The following is a 16,342-nucleotide window of genomic DNA, read 5'->3' as shown; positions in this document are numbered from 1 at the left end:
TTAATACACCCTTAATAGTACAATTTATTTTTTTTAACCTTGCCAGAGTTCTGGGGCTGCTAAGCAATATGTAAGTATCATTTTAGATGTAATAGCTTAGCTAGATCTTGTAAACCTCTGTTACAAATGCTGGCCCATTTGTTGCTGCCTACAGAGAGAGGCAGACCAAACCTTGGAATTATTTTTTCAATAAAACTTTTGATGCCTTCTCTGTTTTTGTAGGGAAGGTCTCAGGCCAACCAGAATAAGTATAAACACATACCAGAAAACATTTATAACCTCTACAAGGGGAGAATTCTGTAAAGTCTATTTCTATATCTTCAAAAGGGATTGTGCCCTTTTGTTGTACTCTAGGTGGTGCCTGGACCCTGAAGTTGGGTTTATTTTTTGACAAATTTGACACCTTTTTGAGATTTGCTCACACAGGGCAGAACTCTGAGGTATGTAGAAATATTTTTCCAACAGTGTTTGGAGAGTTGTCTTTTCTGTATGAGTTAAATCATAGTATCTTTTGGTCCAATAATAAGATAGCATCTCTGGTATCATTATCCTGTTGTCAGGTAGAACCCAAGCAAGTCCTCGTTTTTCAGCCATTTGTTTCTTAGCCCACTTATCCTCTTTATCTGAGTATTTTGTAGCAGTTAAAGTTGTTTGTATTTCCATCTTCTTTTTTTGAGCATGGGTGAGTATTACCATCTAAAATTTTTGTTCAGCTGCCTTTTTGTCTTTTATGTCTGCTTTAGCATTGCCTTTTGTTATTGTCTTTTTCTTTTTGGTGTCCAGGGCAATGTATTACTGCTACTTTATCAGAATTTCACACTAACCACTGTATTGTCTCCTGTTTGTTCTTAACTTGTTTGCCTTCTGCTGTGAGAAGACCACACTCCTTGTATACTATGCCATGGATATGCAAAGTAGGAAAGGCATAATGGGAATCTGTGTAAACATTTGTCCTCTTACCTTTTGCCCATCAGACAGCTTGTATGAATGTCCACAACCCAGTTCACTGAGCTGACCATCTGGTGGGGAGGGGTCCTGCTTGGACCACTTCATCTTCAGTCAGTACTGTATAGCCAGCACAGTGTACCCCATTTTCCATGAAGCTTCTCCCATCCATGAACAGGACAAAATCAGTATCAGACAGTGGGGTTTTCTGCAGATCTGGATGACTCAAATACAGCTCATCAGTGATACTGAGGCAGTCACTGTCAGGGGGGCCGGGTTTCCAGAGCAAGAAGGTAGTGGGATTCAAGGTTTTAACTGGAACAAAATGTAGGCAGGGGCTCTCACAGATGAGGGCCTGATATTGTGTGACTCTATTATTAGAGAGCCATTGAGGTCTTCTATTATTTAACAGTTCTAAGACAGCATGGGGAACCTGAATAGTTAATTCCTGTCCTGCTCTTTATTCCCTTGGCAACTGAATCCAAATTCTTACAAGTATGCTACTGGCTGATTCCATGGGCCCACTCTTTGAGCAAGCACCCCTAAAGCAGTGTGATCTCTTTCAGTCATATATAAAGTAAAAGGCTGAGTCATATCTGGGATCCCCAATTCAGGGGCAGCTCTTTAAATGCTGACTCTTGTTTTTTATCCCATAATAATTGCTGTCTTTTTGGGCCCTTTAAAGCTTTCTATAGAGGTTTGGCTGTGTCTGCAAACCATGGAATCCAGATTCTATAATAACTTGCTGCCCCTAAAAATTCTCTCAGCAGCTTTCATGTTTTTAGTTTAGGTATAGTGCTGATTATTTATTTTATATCATCTCCCAAGCAGCACACTCCTTTGGAAATTTGGAATCCTAAATATTTGGCCTGTTACATACAATCTGGATCTTTTTCCATGAAACTTTATATCCCACTTCCTCAAGTAGCTTCAATTGTCTCTTAGTACCATGTCAACAGTTTTCTCAGGATGGACTGTATAGTAATAAATCATCTATATATTGTAGCAAAGTATAGTCATATTCCTTCCTGGGGAATTTTAGCAGGTCTTTTGCTAAAAAAACAAAAAAAAGCATGGGGGAGTTTTCAAATCCCTGCAGTAACCTAGTCCAAGTAAATTGGGTCTTAGTCCCATCAATTGGGTCCTCCCATTCAAAGGCAAAGATTGGTTGTGACACAGGAGCAATTCAAAGACAGAAGAAAGCATCTTTTAAGTCTAAGCAAGTAAACCAGCTACTGTAGGTGGTATTAGGCCTACCAATGTGTAAGGGTTTGGAACTACCAGGTGCAGGGTTGCAGTCTTTTTATTTACAGCTCAGAGATCTTCTATGGGTCTGTAATCCTCATCTGGTTTTTTAATAGGTAGTAAAGGAGTATTCTAGGGTGACATATTTTCTTATGAGCCCAAATTCTTTAAGCCGCACAATGTGAGGTTTAATTTTCAAGCAGACTTGCCAAAACATCGGGTATTGCCTTATGGCTATTGGGGTCTAGTTACCTTTTAGCTCTATTTTTAAAGGCAGGTGGTTATTAGCCAATCCAGAGGGAACATTTTCAGCCCATGCATTCCTGTCCTAAAATAATTATTTAGAAATAATTATTTTAGCTCTTGGGGTGCTTGGTAAGCTTCCTCATTATTGAAACACTGTCATTTATCTTTTCTATTACTAGCCACCACCATTATACAAGCCTTACTTGGATCTAACTGTAAGGTCAGATTTCCTTGTTGTGTGAATGTGATTGTTGCTCCTAGCTTACACAGTAGGTCATGGACCATTAGTGGGATGGCACACTCAGGCAAGTATAGAAACTCATGTCTTATCTTATGTCCCCCATCTTGCATATTCTTTTACGACAGACAGAATTGTCTCCTTTTTGAAATCTCAGTTACTCCAATTACTTGTACTTGTCTGCCCCCTAGTGGAGCAATTGGTTTTGTTACTATAGAATATTTAGCACCTCCATCCCCCAGGAAAGACACGTCTTGGCTCTCTACCTTTATTTTAAAACCATGGGCTCATGAGGGCCGAGTGCTATCGAGTCTGATTCCTGTAATTCACTGTCTCTTTCAAGGCTGGGGAGCAAAACTCCCATTTCTGAGTCTTTAGCTTTTTTGGGCCTCTTGCTTCTTTTTAGCAGCTAGCTTAGGACATTTATTTTTAGTGTCTCTTTTCCTTGTAGTATGTACATTGATCAGACTCTAAATCTGTTCACAGCCCTTTCCTTCTCTTTCACATCTATCTGACTTTTCTTTTTCTCTCCTTTTTCTTGCTGTTTGCCTTCTGGCACCCCATTTCCCATAGCCACTGCTATGCATTTTGCCTTTTTTTCTATCTCTCTCATCTTCTTTGTGACATCTTTTTTTGTTTTCTGATTGTATATTTATTTGTATACACTTTTCTAGCCAGCTGCAACAATTGGGTTATGTTTATTCTTTCCCAAGTTTCCTGTTTCTGTATTTTCTTTCTGATATCTGCATGCAGGCTGAATTACAAAGGTGGTGTTTACCAGTTGTTGATTTTCTGCTGCAGTTGGGTTAAAGGGAGTATATATTTTATATGCCTCACAGAGTCTTTCATAAAATTTTTCGGGACTTTCATCTGGCCCTTGTAAGGTTTCTGTCACCTTAATCATACTAGTGGGCTTCTTACTAGCAGATTTCATTCCTGCTAAAAGACAGGCTCTGTAGTCTGCCAAATCATGCTGGCTAGCTGGTGTATTAAGATTCCAATCTGGTCGATTATTTACAGGGAATTATTTTTAATGCCATTCATCAGGATTTTGTGTCCCAGGTGGCATGTCAGGGGCATTTATCTTTTTTATCTTTCCAATAATTCTCTGGATTTTCTCAGTGGTCAGCATTGTTCTACAGAGTTCTTTATAGTCCTCCCAACTGGGATGGTGGGTACAAAGTATTGAATCAAACAACTGAAACGTTTGTGTGGGATCCTCTGAGAAAGAGGGAGTTCCTCTTTTCCAATTAACTGGGTCAGTAGAACTAAAGGGCTGATGTATAAAAATAATTCCTCCTTCTCCTCCTCATAATGGCATGTGGAGGCTTGGCCCTGGTTCTGTTGACCTGGTTATATGAGCTATGGGAGTGCTACTGGGGGTTGATACAGGTAGTCCTGAGTATCAAGAGCTAAGGGGGGTTGGCCATTTATTTCTTGAACCCTAGCTCAATAAGGAGGAGGGGAATCTAACAGCTCTTCTTCTCCTATTTCTTTCTTGGGGTCTAAACTGAGTTTTAACAACAAGCAGTTGGGCGGTTCTGTTCACTGCACACATTTAAAGCCAAGGGTCATGTTTATACATAACTTTAACCAAGTGTCTATATATGGATACTCATTAGTTCACCCTTGCCATGATAAGCCATAAAGTTTCTTAAGTGTTTTTGGTTTCAGTTTTATCCCACAGCCCCCCACATACTTTTATCAAAATTTTGAACCGTCTAGACAAGAAAAGTAAGTTTAGTATTGGCATTTCCCATGGTTGCTAGGTATTCCCTTGTTCAGTGATGCAGGATGGGATATCATTCTGAGGAACAGTTTCATGCATGTGCCCAGCTGGCCATAGGCCTCTCAGCCACTTCCGGTCCACTCCCACTACGAAGAATTTCTCATCACAAGAATCTCCATTTTGTCCTTTTTAAGCATGACCACAGACTAACAGAATAGAACCACACAAGCTCTGCAACTTGGAGAAGGCTCTTTAAGCATAAATGCCCCTTCCCTTTGCCTTGGTGCACAGACGAGGCTACAGATGGCTTTCATAACTTGTTACACTCTCTCAAAACCGATTCTCTTATATACACAGTCACACAAGACGTTCCCTCTGTGGGGCCCCTTGCAAATTGAGAATACATAAATGAAACCCTCACAAACAGCAAAGAACAGAGGGGGATTAGACCTGCACTCTATATTTTGCCCAAATTGAGGATATTAATCCTTGAAAATGGCAGAGAAAGGAGGGTAATCAGGCCTCCAATTTGTATTTTGCCCAAATGTTCAGTTAAGAACCAAAGCAAAGCAAGACAAACTAGGAAGTAGCCCAGGGGATCTCACCATTCAGGTGGACAATTTCACTCACTCGCCTTCCCTCTGCTGTCTCTGTTCTGGGTTCCAGCCCCGCTGCTGGTGAGCTGGACTCCCAGTCCTAGAAAGGGAGCCCAGGAAATCCCAGAGGCACGCCTCTTCCCTTCCAAGGAGGCGGACAGCCAATCCCTCTGCCAGAACTCGGGTCCAGCCCCAACACGGGCCATGTCAGTTAGTCCCTTCCGTTCCAGCCAATGCACCAATTGTAATGGAAGGAATCCATAAATGACGCACAGAGGCGGCAGAACGGAAGTAAAATAAAAAAAGGATTTATTTGTTGACAAAGATCGATCCCACATAAAGTAATGTATGTTCCGATAGATCTAGTGCTGGACTACAACTCCTTCTTTTATTAGGGGAGGTTACCTTTAAAATTTATTTAGTTATCTATTCTAGCCCAGGAGAGGTGGGTGTGTCTGGTCAGCAAAGTTAACAATGGTTCTTTTTACTTACAAAACTTTTGAACGAGACTAGACGTGTTGGGTGTCTGTTGATTTTAAACTAAACAAAGCAGAGGACAGAAGTTATTTTATATTGTGCCATTTCATAGCGTTGGTTTTTTTATTAAAGTGTTTTCTATAATCACAAATAAAGAAAATGAGAGAATTCAATCACATATTAACATATATTACATAATTTAATTTACTAAAGTGCCTTATAAATAATATAATAAAAGCTATTACCATCAGTTTTAACTCATAAGAAAAAATATTTATAACTCCAGTGAGAAATATGACTGAAAAATATTTTAGTTATTCCAATAGTTCAATATGTAAACTGTTTCATTAATCTAACAGCCCAGAAAATAACTTAGTAAATTTTCTGTATATTATGTTGGAAGTTATATAATATATTCTCATTTATTTTTATGTTATTCAGTAATCTGACTACTCTTCTAGATTACCAGAGGCTGGAGTTAGAATGTTCATCTGTTCTTAAATATGGTTCTTGTATTTCCTTCTGAATTAAAATAAATATAAAAAGCTGGATATGACCTTACATATTTAGTACGATGTGTTACCCCTGTAGATATGACATCGTACTAAATATGCAAGGTCATATCTACGTGGGTTTGATTATAGAAACTAATAAAGTATTCTCTAAATAATGAAAAAAAGAATAAGATAACACTATAAGAGTGAGAAGCAATTTAAATATGTTCAGGGACCATTTTCATCTCCAGAATTAAGGATTATTTTAATGTTACATCATTGCCTTTTCTCTTTTACTTTCCTTTTTAGTCTTATTTTAGGATTCCCTATTTTTAATGTTCATACAGAGATTTCTTTAACTGAAATACCGAATAGTTTCTTTGGTGTGAAAAACTATAATAGTACACAGGATCCTAATGAGATAATTAATAATGTGAAATAGGAAGTAAAGGGCTAAAGGTGTAGGGAAAGTGGGAAGGGTGGGGGAAAGGTAATAAGGGAGAGGAAAAAAATATGAGAAACTGAAAAAATGGAAATAAAGTGTTTGTAAATGGGGAGGGGAGGAGGGGGTGAAGGGAGGGCAGGGACAAGGGGAAAAAATGAGAATCAAGACCTATTATGTAAAGGTACAGAATCCCAATGATGAATGTAACTGTATTTGTAAGTGGGAATAACAATAGATTCTGCCCTCCTGATTCATACCTGAGGCAAAAGACTTCATGCTAAGGATGAATTAGGTGGGCTTCTTTCACTGCCATACACCAAACCTTGTAAGAGTCTAACTGAACTGGAGCCACTCCATGTTGACCAGCAAATGACCTAGAGACTGTCGCTCCCCAATCCCTTATAGGATAACTAATGATTAATTGCGAATTGTTAGGTAACTGCTTTGAAGTAGCTGGGAAACTAAATGGAAACTGTAGTGAGCATAGAGACCCAACATCAATCATGCCACTCCTTACTTGCCTGTAGTTGAATGTTCTGAACATCATAATCTAAGTTGTAAATGCAACAATGGATAATCGATCTGCTGATCATTAGTACGTAATGGTCAAGTATATGATTGATGACCATCAGTTCAGATCAACTGATTCTTTGCCTTTGTCCCCTTCCTGTAAGTTTTGAGTGTAAACCCCCCTCCATAGCCCTATATAAAATAGCCTCTGTTTCTGGGCTAGCTGCCTCTCTGAGCTGCTTGGCTTCAGGAATGCCATCTGGCCAGACTAATAAAGGTCTATGTGCCAACCTGCCTTGTGTGTTCCTTCCTGGGTGACTCTCGCTGTCTGACAAGCTCCTGGAGCCTCCCTGAGCTTTTGGGCCCAGCATCATGGAGGCCTCTTGGCTGTTCACGCTCCAAGAGTAAAAGTGAGACTTTAAGTCTTACAACCTGAATGGCAAAAGCCACCAATAAACCATTTATTTTAACCATCCTTAGAAAGCTCATTCCATTGAAGTTCTATTACCTTAAGACATATGAAACATCAAAGAATAGAAGAAAACCATGTTGAAACAGAGCTAAAATGCTCTCCAAATAATTCATTCCCTACAAGACATAAACTGGGTTTTCCAATCTACTCTAGTGGTAGTCAGGAGCCAACTCTGAAGGAATGTTTGTTAAAATCTCAGGAATTTAAGAACTGATTTTTAAACCCATGTTTGTAGCAGCACAGCTTGTAACAGCTAAAAATGTGGAAACAGCCCAGTTGCCCAACAATGGGAGACTGGATAAAGATGTGGGCTTTTTAAAAAATATATAAAATGGAGTACTAATCAGCCATAAAGAAACTTGAAATGTTTATAGCTAAGAGGATGCATATTGAGGCCACACTCTTAAGTGAAATTAATAATAATACACACATGTAAAATTAATAACACACACATATTCACACGTGAATAGTTTCTCTGGTGTGAAAAACTAAAAGTGCAAAAAGGATCAAAATGTGTAATTGATATTGTGTAATACAATAGGAAGGAAAGGTCTAAAAAAGTAGAAGTAGAAGGGCTAGGGGAAAAGTAAAAAGGGAAAAGAAAAAATATTTCAAAAGGAAAAACACAGAAACAATGTCTTTGTAAACAGGGAAGGGAGGACTGGGAAATGGGGAAAAATAAGAACCAAGAAATGTCATGTAAAGGTACAAGATCACAATGATGAATGTAACTATATTGTATACCTAAAATGTACCAATAAACTCAATTTTAAAAATAAATTAAATCATACATTTATAATTAATAATATGAAAAATATGATAATAGATATTCAAAACTCATCAAGTTGGTGACTTGAAGTAAGCCATAGAGAGAATAATTATACAATGAATATAAAGAAAGGCTACAAACCAAGGCTCTGACTCCAAAAAACAGCATGTAAACATTTCCCAGCACACTGCTGCCCAATTTTATATTTAACCTGACCTTTGTGAATCAACATGAGACAAACTCAGGCAGACAACCTGCATGCTGTATTGAACAAATTATTAATGTAAGGGGAGGTAGTGGAGTACACTGGTGTTAGACCAAATCTTGTTTAATCCTAATATTATGCAATTTGCTTCACCAGGAACACAATCTACATAAATGTTGAATTCTTATTTAGTAAACAACAATAAAGTGACAACCACAAGTTGGTCATACTCTATATTAAAGAGTTGTTTTGAAGTATAAAGTGAGATAATAAATATTAAATTAGTGTAGACCATTAGTAAATACCAGCTGCCAATAATAGTGTATAATAGCTTCAGCAACAGATCATCACAGAGAAAATAGAAGTTATGATTCAAAACTCCTAGTAAATGCAATAAAGACCACTTTTTTAAATTTTGCTTGTATATTATTTTGAATATTAGTTCATTAAACCTCAGCAAAGTTCTACATATAAGAAAGCTTGATAAACATATTTATCAGTGTTCATATATTTCTCATATTTTTCCTTGATCTTCCAACATCAGTTCATTACTCCTCCTCCTCCTCTTTTTTGTGGTACTGGGGATCGAACTCTCATCCTTGCGCTTACAAGGCAGTTGGTGGAACCACTAAGCTAAATCCCTCGCCCTAACTTCCTCTTCAAAATGCTTTAGCAGTGTAATAAATCCCTTCAATGATGTCTTGGCACCACAGCTAAATATGCATTTATTTCTGATCTATTCTCTGATAGGCCCTAAATTAGGATATCAACATTATTGTCTTCTACCAATAAAATAAAATAAAATAAAAAGTTTGTAAGTCAATGATTTCTTTTTACCATTTATAAACACTAATTTTTTATAAAGTACTTTAAGAAATATTATTTATATGAAGCAGGATACTTATACAAAGGCCTGCAACATGTGGTAGGTTGTACAGAATTTAGAGGATGATAGCCAGGCAGAGTTGTGCATGCCTATAATCCCAGCATTCTGGGAGGCTGAGGCAGGCAGATTATAAATTTGAACCCAGCCTGGGAAAGTTATAAACCTGGCTATACTTTTCCTCAAAAAAAGGCTGGGCACTCAATGTGAAGACCTTATGCTTAACTCCCAACTCCCCAGGACCACACACAAAGAAATTTAAAGGATTATAAATTTTAAAAAGGATTCAGAGATTAGTCAAAAGCAATTAAAGAAAAAAATTGTATTCATAAGTAACTCTTGGAGACTGAAATTGGTGAAGAAATAAGTTGAATATTGATAAAATGTACTTTAACTAAATAAAGGCCTTGGAGTCAAAGGAATTGGTCAAATAAAATCTATCAAATTACAAAGAAAAATAAGTTTTTTGTGTTAGTGTAAATGTTAAATTCTAAGTACAAATAATAATTTCTTGACAGAGACTGATACTTATTTCCCAAATATAAATTGGTTCTGTTAATGAAATCTTTTGAATCTCTTCCAAATTAAGATTTGTATCTGAAATATCTACCTAAAAGGAAGAGGGAAGAGTGGATGACACCATATCAACAGTTCTGTTCACAAAGGTGTCCACAAAGCCAAGACATGGGTGAGGCAACAATTAGATGATTGTTGGGCAAAATTTGTCAAAGTAGCCCAACAATCCCTGCTTAAAATTTCTCTTCCTGTACTTCCTTTTGGTCATAGCCTTACTCTACTTTTCTTAATCTTTGATTCCTTTTGTGGCTGGTATAAACAAATTAGTTGTAATTTACTTCTCTTTAGAAAGCATTTAATCTTATTTTATTAGTTTGAGTCCATTTTGTAAACATACCTCATATATTATATTTTAGGGTACAGTAGAGGTACAGATTTAATAACACACACACACACACACACACACACACACACACACACACACTACTATATGGGATTATGGGGTGGGGAGCAGAAGAATCCCAGTAGTCAGGACCCCTTCAGGACCAGGGGTAGAAAAGTGCAAAATGTCCATTCCTGTGCTGTAGGACCAGAGGATCCAGTCAAGGTAAAGACTAATAGTCTGGAGTTCACAGCAGAGTCTGATGAGAGTCCATGCTGGAAAAACTGAAGGCACTGGAAGGCTAAAAGAACTGGAAACCTGAAAGAACTGGAGACAAATGTCCAAAAGCAGTGACAAGAGTGGAGCTCCTTGGAAGAAAAGGGAAGGGTTCATTCTTTCTATTTTATCCCCTCTGTGCTTATTAGTCCACTGCTTGGTGCCAATCGCAGCCAGGGTGGGTCCTCAGTTTATGGTCTTCCTGCCAATCATCAACAGACACATCTAGATCTCTACTGATATGCTAGGCCTTTTATTCTCAAGTCAAGTTGGCACATCACAGTTCACTATCACACCTTATATATCACACTCAGGGATCTGCAACCAAGTTCCCTGCTGGAAGGATTATTTTCTTTTCTCATTGCTTTGCATACCTTTTCTGCAGCCCATATTCCCTGAAAACACAAACACACACCAAATGTAATATCTGCTTTTGATATCTGTAATTCTGTTTTCATGATGTTTTAGTCTTAAAATTGCTAATTCATTCCTTTACTTCAGTTCTTCTCAATTCTCACCAAGGTCGCTGGAAATGCATTTATTACAGTTTTATTCTTCTGTTAACTTCAGATTAGCATGTCAATAACTCTTCCTGAACAGCAGCCACATGCTTCTTTTCCTTGTAGTCTGACATATCATAGCCAAGTTTTTTCTTGCTAAAGCAGTGCTCCTACTTTACCACTGTCTATCACTGTGTTTTCTATGAGTATGTGTGTGTATTCAATCAGATGTGTCTTCATGTTTGGACAACTGTGGATAACTCCTGAACATCAGCTCCTCCTCTCATGATGAGTTTAAATTAATTATGGTCCCCACACTGCAGAGTAAGGCATAAAAAGTGAGACTGCTGTGTTCCTCCTAGGGAATATTTTCCTCTGTTGCAGTAAGATGACCACAAGATTATATGGTATATTTTTATTTTCTTCCAGTCATTAACATTCGAGGGCTAATGTTTAGAAGTACTTCACATAATTAGTCACTACAATGAGCACAAGGCAAACACCCAGGATGACACAATGGTGTAACAGAGTACCCGTGACTGCTAGGAACACCGCAGGGCTGCTGAGTTCATCTCACAGTAACTGCAGACATGTGAGTCTTGTACATTTCTCTAAACCACTTAGGAAATGGCTCTAAAAATTTTTTTTGTTTTATTCAATTATTTGCACTAAATATCATAGTTATGTACTTATATTACTAGATACTCTGGCAGTAGCTTTTCATAAAATAGTATTTGGTAAAACTAAAGTTTCACATCAAGTAAAACATTTTGTGTTCGCTCTTTCTCCCTCCCTCTCCTTCCTTCTATTCCCTCCCTCTCTGCTGGGCACATGTCCTTTCACAAATGGCACAGCAAGTACTCAGATTAATCGAAGCCTCAATTCCATTATACAAGGGCCAATAACAAATGTAGTGCATATTTCAATTTTTAAAATATAACACAAGTATGCCATTAATTAATTCCCCTCTGAATACTCTCGCCGCTTCACACACGCTTACCCCGCCATTCTTGCCACTCTCTGAAGAAGCTCTGAAAGTCCCCTTTCATGAGCGTCTTTACAAGGTGTGATTAAAAACGGCAAAATGCAGTGAATACTGCTATGAAATTGCATCAAATGGAAAGGCAGGCCTATAAAACATTAGGGTGCGTCCTCAACCACCTTATTCACCAGATCGGGCACTGTGTGACTTCTGGAGCTTAACCGAAGTAGAAAATAACCACACAAGGTAAATGTTTTAAATCAATTCAGGACACAGAGGCAACCACAAAAGTACAACGAAAGATAATGGTGAAAGATGACTTTCAGAACTATTTAAGAAAGTGGCAAAAATGGTGGGATAAGTGCGTTCAAAGCAAGAAGGAATATTTTAAGGAAGATTAGTAAAATGTCTAAAAGTTTTGAATATTCATTGTAGTCTTCAAGCACACCTTGAAATGTGAAATCCCTATGATGAAGGAAAACAGGCTGAACACTTAAGATGACATAAAGAGACAGAAAAGAAGATATTTATTTGAGTTTTTAAAATCTTAATTTGTTTAATAAGGGATTCATATTTTATCACCATAAAAGATCATAAACAAATGCAAGAAACCTGAAATGTTAAAGAGAATAAAAACGGTATAGGTGCCAGAGAAGTTAAAACATATTAACTCTCTTCAGAGATGACAAAACACAGTCAGAGTGAACCACAGAAGCAAATATTTGGTTTAATCAACAGCTGGCTTTAGATGAATTATCCATGCATATGGATCTTTTTATTGTAAATTAAAGTTGAGTTAGAAGACTTTCTATTAAAGTTTTCATTTCAAATTATTTAAATCGCCATATGGTTTATGAATTCACAATATAAACAACTGAAATACATAAACCACCAAATTATTTTTCTATAGAAAAAGCCCTCAATGACAATGCTTTGAGAAACAAAGACATCATCTATTACTCTGAGATGAGCTGAAATGTCTTTCAAGTTCCAGATTAAATGAAAAATCATGACTATGTATCACAAAAATGGAGGTAGGCCTCAGTCCTCAGTTCGGAAGTTTGTGAAGTACTTTGACTCAAAAGGCAACAACAGTTGAAAATAAAACTGTGATTCAATTTTCTTTTGACTCATCGTGAAGGCAATGGCTAGTCGTCAGGAAATCTGGAAAGCCCTAACTGCAGTCCTGTGTGTGTCATCTTGTACCATCTATTTCCCTTACACATCTTGAAATCCTATCAGGTTCCTTCATGAAGAATATGAAGAATTAAACATCATTTGTTATAATATCTGTGTTTGACATTTTCTAAATTTCTTGTTACTTCATGGGCATTTCCTTTTATTTTTTTCCCTCATAGTCCTTCAATAAGTATCAAGCTTTTCAGAGAGCTGATATTCTACACATAAAATTAAAAGCCAGCATTTGTTGAATGTTTACTTTGTGCCTGAACCTCAATAGGAACTTTAGAGACACCATCCCAATGATTCTTCATTAGGAGGTAGTTATTATCATTCCTATTTCCAAGAAACAAAAATTGGAGATTAGGAAATTCAACAACTAGTCCAAGTACTCAATTGGAACCTAAGCCTCCGAGACGCACACGGGAGCTCTGCAGGGCCAGCTAACGAGTGTGACCCTGAACTCAAATCAGCCTGCTCTGCTGCAGCCCCACCTTGAAAAGAGATCACCTCCTATTCTTAATGAAGGCATAGTAGTCCATGTTTTACTTTCAGGACACAATCTGTCATATGCAAATAGCTCAGTAGTAGAAAAGGTGAATGACTGCAGTATAGATACTTTTATTTACTTTTATAAAGATTTGTAATATTTTTTTTGACAAAAAAGAATGAGTCAATGATTGTATAACCATATTTTATTTTTCCAGAATTGCTAAGATCACATACTCAGATATCTGTACCTAACCTGAATGTAATGTAATTATAGGTGGTGATTGCAAATGTAAGTGATTATGGTTCATGTGATCATGTAGGGATTAATGGGTGGAGATTATAACAGCTCTTTTCAAATGGCCTAAATTTATTAATAAACTAAAAAGACCCAAAGGGAAATTCCACATCCACTGCATGGGTGCCAAATGAATAAAAGTGACAAATACTGAATAAGCTTTTTAAAAAACTCGCATGCCTTTTCTTATTTCAATAATTTTATTATCAAACAATATTTGATTCACATTTCATTTAAAAATTGAAGAAATGTCACTACATCAAGTATATGTTAAATGTATTTATCCTTGAACTTAAATTTTACTCTAACTGTAATAATTCAAAGAAGGAAGCTATTCATTTTTCATCACAAATGTTTTTTTACTGGCCAAAAGATTGTGTTTGGTAATGAACGATGAGAGGGAAGACATAGTGGCTGATGTCAACAAGTATTCCAGAGGACAGATATGAACACAAGTCACAGATCAGCATGCTGTACAGGCAAACACTGGTGTGCAGCAAGAATGCACCGAGAAGGAAATGTTTACTGTGCCTTGGGATGGGGTGAGGGAGCATGACAAAGAACAGATGCTGCTCACTGAGCTTTAGACAATAAGCCACCAGCTGCTTGGACTTCTGGCCAGGGGATCCGGTCCCAGGCAGATGGACCTGTGCTCCAACAGACATGTCTCGGCCTGTCTGTGAGGAAGTGACTGTTCAATGTGGCTGGAGCATGAAGGATACAGAATAAAGGAAATAAACCCAGACAGGTGAATAACTAAAGTTTTATACATTATACAAGGGAATGTGTAATTTTTCTATGCATCAGTGGTTCCAAGGCTGCATTTTATTCTGCTTTGTAGACTCACTAAAGTACTTCAGTATACTCGGGAGGCTGTGATGAAAACAAACTCTCCCATGTCCCTATCCTGAACATTGAAATTCAAATCTAGTCAATATCTTTTGTAGTTATTACCCCAATGCCATTTAAATTACATAAAATTTAATTACTTGAAATGTTGAAGCAGGAGACTAGGACATGGCTACACCGGCTGGGAAGTAGGTGTGATCTGTTAACTGGAAGATCCCAGAGCACATTCACTGTACAGTTCCCAAAGCCCTACAGGTAGAATTCTGGCTAGAGAAGGTTTTTGAATGAACAGCTTAGATCTGACTTCAGCCTGACCAGTGGGTGATACCAAAAAAGACATCCTCGTTGATCTCTCCTCTACCATGTCCATAGCCATCTGCTCTCAGACTATAGTGTACACTTCCTTTCCTACCGTGGCCCCAAAAGAGCATGTTTCTTTTCCTACTTTTAACAAAAGTGAAACCTTGATAGTTTTTTATCTTGTCTGGACTAATTCTTTATTCAAGATGGAAAGGACCTAGGAACTACCTCTAGAAGGAGATGCAAGCACCCCCAAACCTGGTAATGGTGTGATATGGGAACAGTTGCTATTAATTTTTAAAGAGGAAGTGTCATTTCTGCAAATCTTGTCATGGGTGAGACTGGCAAGTGAACTGATCTAAAGTGCCAGCTGGCAATGATGAGCGTGAGGCTGATTAGCAAGGACAGTTTCCCCATGGTCCAGGAATCGTGTGAGCTTGAAGGAATGAGGGAATAAAGGAATGGGAAAGACAGAACAGAAATGTGAGGGGCCAGACTGAAAAGACTTAGGGATTGAGTACATGTGCTGTGTGAGGAGATAAGGAAAGTTTAGGCAAGCTCCTGCATTTCCGACTCAAATAAACTAGGGTGAGGCAGATGAGAGGCCTCCTAAAGGCAGCTGAGTCCGAGATGACCAGGTATAGAAAGTGGATAACCAGATGGGACTCATTGTTTGACATACTGGGTTTTAAATTATAGGGACATCCAGATACATGACCAATATAAGCATATCAAGGATGAGATCAGGAAGAAAAGCTAATCCACAGATTCAGGCTAAAGTTCTCTTCAGCTTAGTGATGGAGGTTGAAGCTGTATATGGATGATTTGTCCCTGAAGTTATTTTTCCCCCAATCTCCCAATCCCTTTCTCTCCTTTCCCTTCGGGTATTTATTTGTTAGTTCACTTGTTTATTTATTTATATTTAGAGACAGCACATTGCTAAACTGCTCAGGTAGGAGTTGAACTCACAGTCCTCCTGCCTCAGCCTCCCAAAGTGTTGGGATTACAGGTGTGTGCCACCATGCCTGGCTGTGACATGTTCTTATACTGGCTGTGTTCCTTTCAAATAGTGAAAGCCAGTTAGACCAGAAGAGAGCCCAAGGTATATGGACAAAGCCAAGGGCAAATGAACAAGTGTGATTTTTCCTCTCTGCAGGCATGGAGAGTATTTGGTACAGGAGATCACATGGTGGGATCATCCTTCCCTCAGCCTACTTCATGCAAGGCTTCATGCAGTGCTGTGTGACCAAGAGACAATGCCACCTGGGCGTGGACTTCCCTCTACTGCAGAAAGGCTGTGTACTTAAAAAAAAAAAA

Source organism: Fukomys damarensis, unplaced genomic scaffold (assembly GCF_012274545.1).
Source record: "Fukomys damarensis isolate Sample0158 unplaced genomic scaffold, DMR_v1.0_HiC HiC_scaffold_9, whole genome shotgun sequence".
Classification (NCBI taxonomy): domain Eukaryota; kingdom Metazoa; phylum Chordata; class Mammalia; order Rodentia; family Bathyergidae; genus Fukomys; species Fukomys damarensis.
The sequence above is the reverse complement of the archived record's forward strand: the minus strand, read 5'-3'. Positions refer to the sequence as shown.